Genomic DNA, 9,116 nt, shown 5'->3' on the forward strand with positions numbered 1-9,116 from the left:
TAAAAAAATATGCCAGACAATAACTAAGACACATATTATCGTTCAGATTCGTTGGACAAAATAAATGCATTTTATTTCGTTTTATAACTTCACTGATGGCAATGTCTGTGATTTTCCTACGCGGTCCTCCCCCTCCCTGGTGGTCCATAGCTACCGAAACTCTTAGAGATAAAGAGTTATCTGTTGACACATCTCTGTTGCTTTGTGTAGCACGTTCAATTTGATCAATGAATAATGATGCATCGTGGTTGCTCTCAGGCGTTAATACTGTATTTATAGATGTGGGTAAGCTAGAACCAGTTAGTGCTATATTTATATAACCCGTATCACCTGCCGTCAATTGAGAAAAATGCACAATCTCATCTAAAATATTGTGTAGATGAATATTAAAATCTGCCAAATCGTTTGTATCTATTTCACGGAGATTCAGTGTCCTATGGATTTCTAGTCCGTTGAAACGTGGTCGAGGTGTTATTACAAACTCGCCTACACGCCCTCCTTCAGTCGTCAACGTATGAATTTCGTCCTGACTAAGACCCATATTAGGGAGTTGGTGATTATAATTCGTAAACCCATTACCGGACTGTACGTTTTCATCATCATCATCATCTTCAGGTGTTTCTAACCACGCTCGTTGTTCGGCTATAATATTTTGTAATCTTTCGGATGTGGATAGTTCACTTGTGTTTAGCATCCCAAGTTGTTCACGTATTAAAAGACGTAATTGTTCATTAGTACTGTGACGCCTTGATCTTACGTGCTCTACGTCTTCATCTGAGTCTGACTGCATATCAGTGTAACATCTTTTAGAAGACATTTTGGGGTTTTATTATTTTATTTTTTATTTAAAAATGTGTTACTAGTAAACTACAAACGAATACTCCAACACCACTACCATTCATAAACAATATTAACGATGGCTAATGACTACGGATAACAACCCATAACAGTAATAAAAATAACAATAACAGTCAAATGAATAACAAATAATAACAAATGAATAAAAAAGAAATCAGTCACCAAATATGAAAGCTAAAGATTGTAAGGTTTCAAATGATATAAAAATTTTCAAGATTAGTTTAGGTTTAGTATAGGATATTAGACTACTGTTTTATGTGGGTCCGCCGGCGGGCCGGTAACACTTAAGAGGTTCGCTAATGACCACGGATAACAACATCCATAGGAGTAATACAAATAACAACAACAAAACGTAACAGAAATAAATAGTGTATCCTACATTAAAAACTACACATATTCATAACACATATTCATAACTTTCAAGTGAAAACGCTAAAATAACAGTCAAATGAAATAAAAAGAAATCAGTAATTATGAGATGTAACATAACATCTCTTGAATGCTTCATGTCTTTCCATTAATAATCTGGATAACATTCAGACGTTCATTTAAAAAAGAGTTAATGCATTGTTACCGTTATTAACTGCTGTCCAGGACGCATTAAAGATCTTTACGAAGTTCTCCGTTTACATCCTGACAAATCCCCAAAACGTTGATTCACAGAATAAATATTCCTCTCGCTGAATAACAGGGCTGCTACTCCTCAAAGATGCAACGAAACGTGTTCATCCAATAAATATTCCTCACGATGAATAATGGTCTGATACTCCACAAAGATGCAACGAAAGTGGTTAATCCCATAAATATTCCTCTCGCGGGGTTCGGTACTCCTCAAAGATGCAACGAAACGTGTTCATCCAATAAATATTCCTCACGATGAATAACGGTGCTACTCCACAAAGATGCAACGAAAGTGGTTAATCCCATAAATATTCCTCTCGCGGGGTATGGTACTCCTCAAAGATGCAACGAAACGTGTTCATCCAATAAATATTCCTCTCGCTGAATAACGGTGCTACAATCCACAGTAAGTTTAGTAAATTTTAGATACGAGGGTTTTTCAAACAGACCGCGTTATCCTGTCAGTGAACAAGCTCAGCAGCATAGGGGAATCCCCGGTGATGTCATCGTCAGCGGCATCCAATGAAATCCTGTGTGTTTCGTGAGGAGGCGTGGCTTCTGCGACGCTCAACACGGAATGAATGAAGTCATTCCGAGACTGAATGGACAAGCCGTCGGTCGTCTTTTCTTGAAGCTGCGCGAGAAAATAATTTTGTTCACTTTTTTTCTTTTTTGAGTGTAGAGTTGCTTCACGTGTCGCTCCACACCTGATGGGTCTTGGTAATCTGGTGGATAGAGTACAATCCTCTGTGTATTTTTGCTCTGGAGAGATAAAATGTATTTGAAATATTCGACGGATAAATAGTTAACGTTAGGTAAGTTAAATGTTTAGTATCGTAACTCACCGTCCCCCGGATAACTTAATCGCGTTCCAATGGATGTGTTGTAAGAGCGATTCGTGGCAGTTTGTTTGGCTCCGTGATGAGTTTACATTCAGAAGTTCCGCTGTTTGTGAGCAGAGAGGCTGAGTGGCTGTTTTGGGGGTAATCCCTGGTGATGTCAGCGTCGCGTCACGTCTCTGTCATCCGGAGTCGTCCAATGGTTGTGTGTGCGTGTTGTTTGTTAGGGGGCGGAGTCAGGGCCTGGACCATTGCATACTTTTCACTCGTTCATTTCTTCTTGTGATATAGGACTGAATGGACGCTTTTTGTTGAGTTCCTCCCGAGGACTTTGTAACTTTGGGAAATAAAACCTCAAAACCTTTGTTTGTTGAGTTCCTCCCGAGGACTTTGTAACTTTGGGAAATAAAACCTCTAAACCTTTGGATCTGGATAAATCTTTCGAGCTTCGGATATACCTTTTGGTTCTCTTTCAACAAACGGAATTGTAAAAACGTAAGTCAGTTTTTAAAATGTACGCATGTGTTTATGCGTTTGATGTGTTTTAATATTTGTTTAATGTCTTAATACTAATACATTTTGATAGCTTTAAGAAAATGCAATTTAAACTTTTTCATTAATGTTTAACATTTTACAAATGTATTTTAACGTTATATGTTTTATACACCTTTAAACACTGTAATTGTGAAAGTACAACTTTTCTTCAAATGTATTAGAAAATAGAACTATTTGCATTATATAATTTTAATACATGTTGTTTTAACGTTTTAATGTGGATCGTGGGAAAAAATTCCATGGTCACATGACCTGTCCAGAAGTGGGGTGGGTTGGGGGTGTTTGTGGGGAAGGGTACCGTGGGAAAATTCTCACGGTCACGTGACTTGTCCGGAGGTGGGTGGGAGGGGGTAGAAAGGGGCGGGGCTTAAGCGTGGGAAAATTCCCACGGTCAAAAAGGGGGCGTGGCTTAAGGGCAATAAATCACTCAAAGTGACAGAAGCCGCCCTATATTCTCTCTCTTCGCTCCGATTGACCTGAGAAACGTTTTAACGTGCGAATATTTCAGCAGTTATTATGTGTCCCGAATTTATGTCGACTGAACCAGCGATACCAATCATTCGTGAATGAATCATTCTTTTGGTTCGATCCTTTCTAAACGCGCTTGCATAACTGTGCGTTCACACCGCCGCCGACGAGAGCGTCAAAGTGGCCGGTCAGTAACGGTCTAAAACTATTTGGATTCATTCGGACCGCTCCGTCACTGAATCATCTGAAGCGGTTTCTCGGTCAGTACAGTAACAACAAATAGTTGCGTTTACTCCCGGTCCCGGACTCTATTATTAAACAGCGTTGCAACAACCAGTGGGAAGCGTTTCAGTTCGACAGAAAACTCTCTGTTACAAACCACAAATCACTCGATGATTTAACTAGTATTAAATCAGATGAAACAGCCTCAACATTCCCAACAAGACTGATGAGGAAAGCAGGATAAACATTGTGGCATGAACGAAATTAGAACACTAAATCCCCTAATCACCCTTACAAACATTTACCATGAATGTACTGTAGTAATTTACCATGGTTGGGCAGAAATGTGCAATATTTATATTGAATTACTGTGTAGTAATAAATAAATATAGTAAATATATATATTTACTATAATATTATACAGTATAATAGTAAATATAGTGATTTATATTGCATTAGATTTATTAGGTGGGTAGAGGAATATATAATTAATGTTTGTTATGAAATTATGTCAGTTTCTTTGTAAAGGTACGTATAGTTTTTAACTTGTGTTTAGGCATTTTTTATACAGTGGGAGTGAGTAGCCTGTGGTTATCAACTCTCACTGTCAGAATATTTTCATTTAAGCATAACAATTATAAATAAAATAATTATTATTTCCCACCAACAGCTACGAGTTTGTATAATTAATTTATTTGTTCCAAGGAAAATAGTTGTACACAGCTGTAAATTATCAAGTTTTTATTTATTATGGTATGGTTTTATATATCTGCATACTGTTGGGTACCACATTTCCAAGTAAATACCATACTTTTTTAGGGTTACTTTAACTTAATTATTGAAACTGTTATGTTTCAATAAATAAGCTAAACACCCAAACCAACCCACCGGCCCACCTCAACTTTTCGATTTGATAATCCGGCCCTCGAATGAAGCTAATTGAATAGCCCTGCTTTAGAGTCAACACGGGTGAATCTGACTGCAATAGATGTGAAAGATATGAATAAAAATGAAGTTAAAGGAGTCATAACCTAGTATTACCTTGGATACCCACGCTCTTATAGTCTTTCAGGCCATTCTAAAAAAGAAAAGTGGGAAAAAAAATAAACACAGAGCTCCTCAGACCCTTATTTCTGAAGGCATTATTGTCTCGCGAGATCTGATGCGATATTTTGGCTGTCGTGGACGGTCATTTTAATAATGCAAATGAGGGGCGCGTTGATTGGTGGCAGGAAGAAGGGGGGTTGACACATCAGTAACGAGCTAAAACGTTTGTTGCTAGTTTCTCCCACATAGGTTTACCTATTATTTAATGTAGATTACATTAACGGAGATGTAGTCTACTTTTTTTATCAGCTTACTGTGGTTATTGAGATCAACGTTTGCTATCATGTTTGTGAAGAATTCCGGCATAAAATGTTTAGCACAGACACCTAACGTTAAGCCAGTGGGAAGGGTTGTAGGAACCGCGTCATTAAAAATGAATTTAATCCACTGGTCCCTGATAGCTAGGTCCGTTCTTGGGAGAGAAAACACATTTCCATGTTGATTCTGGCAGTCAACAACAGAGCAACTCACGTGTGCACTACGTTTCTGCATCTTTCTCGACTGAATATGAGGGGGGAGAGGGGCAGGGCGGGCTTCCTGTAGCATAGGTCTGCGGTGTCCATATGGTATATCCTGCCCCGTCTTGACGTCAAGTCGGGGCAGAAATTAAAATCTCGTATTTGAGTGTGCGTGCACATGGGCTGGTTTACGAACCCAGGGGTAAACAAACGCTTCACTTTTAAATATCGGCTTCCCGGCCAGTGTATAATCGTTAGGCAATCATAACATACATTGATTCTCGTGGAAAAGTGAAAATTACAGGTCATGACTCCTTTAATTCGGCCAGCGCTCAGACCTGTATTTACATCCTGTTTTCAGTTGAAGTCCAAAGTAGTCGATTGTCGAGTTCACGCGCATATGTTTAGTTACCTATGATCACGCGCGTGAACTCGACAATCGACTGAGTCGTTAAGAGGCTAAAAGCAGGTTTAAGATATGCCCCATTGAAGTCAACAGGGTGCAAATTTTAAAAAGAGGATAACACGGTGTAGGCAACACTGATTTTTGGCGTTGTTCTCTGTATTGACAGCACTCCAAATTTACAAAAAAAATGAGCTCAATGTTAAAATTGACCGGAGTTCTCCTTTAAATTAATTGTCGGCTAATTGACCTATGGCTAAGCCACGCCCCCTCCACTCACTCGGACAAACAGTCAACATTCGGTAACAGGCGCTATGGCAGCTGTCACAGTAAGAGACATTTCACAGGAGACAATTGATGATTTTTGGAGACAGAAAGATTATATATCTCAAAGTCACCAAAAGGGCCTTAACTATGCATTGGAGGGTTATATTAATCATTTTATTTTGAGAAGGTCGATGAAAAGCTTCAGCTCCAGACAAAGAGTTAACGTTACAGGTCAGTGTGCAACGTTATAGTTTGGTGCTATTTCCCTTTAAATGCTCGCTTTATACACGCGTCCTATTCGCTTTGGACGCGCAAATGGGTTCAAAATGTTCAAGCGTCGAACTAGACGCGATACGCGCGAATTTGACGCCCTATTCGCGTTTGGTGTGAACGCAGCATAATGAACAGGCTGCGATGTCAAGATTGCGCAATGCTGGAATGTGTGTGTGTGTGTGTGTGTCAGAGAGAGGCGCGGGCGCGATCGAACAGTGGAAACATAAAAACATACTCCATTTTGTTCATACAGGACATAATTAAAACTGCAAAGTGGTTAGCCTACTTATATTTGTGTAAAACACAACATTGTGCTTTTGTCAAACTGTACTCTTGTCAAACTGCAACGCAGCTAGAAGCTAGGCTAACGTTACGTTAGAGATGTTAAAGATAACGTGCTGCTGCTGATAATGTTTCAAGTTTTTCATTCAAGTAGTTTACCAGATAGATTATTATATGTAGGCTTAATATTGTAGGCTAAGCCTACCCATGTAGATTTTTATTTAAAATTAATTTTATGTTGCTTAATGTTTCACATGCAACAGCTGATCCAGTGCACAATTATTTTTTATGTATTTTAATTTTCTGTAGATAATTTATTTTGTTAAACTACATAAATGCCATTATCCAAACTGTTACAATAAAACATCAATTGAGCAATATAACATGCATTTTTATTCAGTAGCCTATAAGCAATATTTAGCTTTTTATGTTAAAGACACTATTGATACCGTGAGAAATTTACATTCTCAGGAAAATAGCCGCCTATTAGTTAATCGTTAATCGATCGATAAGGTCAATCAATTAATGATTAATGAATTAATCGATAATTTGCATCCCTAATTCAAACACTTCATCACTTTTAGATAAACAGTTCAACTATGTGTAGCAGGCATAGCTGCCTAATTAATTTTAGTAACAACCTGAGTACTAACTGAATGGTAATCACCTAATTAGATTCAGGTGCGCTATAGGTGCGTGAGTGTGTATAAGGAAGGTTTCTGCGTGGTTGGGAATTGTGTAGACTGCTGCAAACTTTGACACCGTCTTTTCGAGCTGTTCCCGTATGGGGATCCTTGAGCTGAGCTGCATATCATTTGGGTACGTTACCATTGATGGAGATATATTTAATTTGGGGTGAGCTGTTGGCTGTATGCGTTCTTTTTGTTTTAGTATGTATCCCGGGCTGTGTTTATCCATCGTGGTTTGACGTTGGAAGGGCTGATTTGCTAATAATCAGGTGGGCAAACTATTGATTTAACCCTCTGAGGTCTGAGCTGTTTTCTGGGCCCTGGAGGTGTTCTGACATGCTCTGACATTTCTGTTTTTTTCTGTTACTTGTGACATTTTCATGGCTAAAGTCTAATTACACTGTATTTAGCACAAACTCTGCTACAATAATATATCAGCAGCATGTATGTAAATGTTTGTAGTTTTGAAATAATGACATTTATGCGTGGTTTGTGAAAATACATAAAAAAAATTCTCACTGAAATAAGATCATAAAACCCATACTGATTATTTCTTCACAAGACTTTTGAAAATTGTATGACGTAGCCTAGAATATTTGCTCTAAAACTATGTGAAAATCACTCTGACTGCTCATTCAGATAAGACAATATATTGAGGCCATCCTTAAAAATATTTTGGTTTGCAGTAACAGCAAAAAAAAATTAAAAAAGGGTCGGTAGGTAGGTCTAAATTTTTATATATATAAAAAAAATATATATAAAAGTATATTTTTTTATAAAAAAAGAAAATCGGGGGTCGGGGGGAGAACATTTTTTACCTATGTCTAGGGGCTGTTTACACCAGGCCACTTCATGCGTTTCTCAGATCGGATTGCAATATGATTTATCGAAACAATTCCATTTACACCTGGTTACATAGGCTAAATGTGTGTTTTTTTTTTCCGGATATAAATCCGATCTTCAATTCCCTCTGTATGCAGATTTAATGGAGTGCACGTCACCAAATGCAACAGTTGAGATTATTAACAAAATGAGATTATTTTATTGATCATCAGCTAAAATTTCTGAATCAAAGCCCACAATAAGAGAAAGCGGAAACAGCCCTGGTAAGATCATTTCGTTTCTTTACATTTAATGAAGATGATTGTGTGTTAAGCGTCTGCGACTTACTTTCACTTTGATTTGCGATAGCACGTTGATGCTCAGCTTCTTACTGTATCTGCGGCGATACGTGTTGCAGTAGCGTCGTCATATCTGACTAAAACATGACATATAGCCTATAACACGCTCTCACATGTTTATTTTTTAATAAACCATATTCAACAACATATAAAAATGAAATAATCTTTAGAGTAAAGCTGCAGCCATCATTGCCAAGCGCGAACCATTGACAGTGAATGAAACGAAGCGAACTTAGCCTGCAGGCCGTAGTGTGACATGCGTAACGGTTAAACCAATGGTGTAAACATAATGACGCACCACGAGTTTTTATTTAAAAGAAAGAACGTAGCTTATGTTTGTATGTAGGTCTAGGCAATTTATATTCACAATACTTAATAACTAATATTATTTTATTGCATTTGTATTTAGTTGTTTGAGGAGTTAAAAAAAAAATTTGGTCGGTCTTAACGCATTAACGCCGACCGACTTGCCTTAACCGGCAAGTCGGTCGGACTAAAAAAAAAAAAAAAAATTGGGTCGGTACTAAATTGACAGGGTCAGTCGGGTTACGGCAAACAAGAATATTTTTAAGGATGGCCTGATTTAAAATTTTTATGATGTGTTTTGTGTGAAAAAGCTTTTTGCGGAGGTCATTAATATGTAAGCTTTTCACACCTGAGAAAGACAAAGACCCTCCCCTAACGGCCCTATTAGGAGTTATCAGGCCCTGTCATTCTGAGCAACCTTGCACAATACTGTAAATAAGGAGATTTAAAAAAGAATGGCTTTTAAATTGTTTGGATTTATTTACAACACAACATAATTAGAGATGCACCGATTACAATTTTCTGGGCCGATTCCGATTTCCTATTTTTCATTAAGTTTGACCTGCCGATACCGATTTTAGCCGATT

General features: G+C 37.9%; 1 long non-coding RNA gene across 1 annotated transcript; it reads right to left on the reverse strand.

The window, feature by feature from the left end:
- Window positions 1-2,101: 2,101 nt before the first annotated feature.
- Window positions 2,102-2,968, reverse strand: LOC311077174. The gene is made up of 3 exons (XR_014604780.1): window positions 2,731-2,968; window positions 2,325-2,671; window positions 2,102-2,241 (listed from the first exon to the last, which is right to left on the reverse strand). It is a non-coding gene; the product is annotated as an uncharacterized lncRNA (long non-coding RNA).
- Between the last annotated feature and the right edge of the window lie 6,148 nt (window positions 2,969-9,116).

This window comes from Abramis brama (genome assembly GCF_963993115.1).
Source record: "Abramis brama genome assembly, contig: SCAFFOLD_172, whole genome shotgun sequence".
Classification (NCBI taxonomy): Eukaryota; Metazoa; Chordata; class Actinopteri; order Cypriniformes; family Leuciscidae; genus Abramis; species Abramis brama.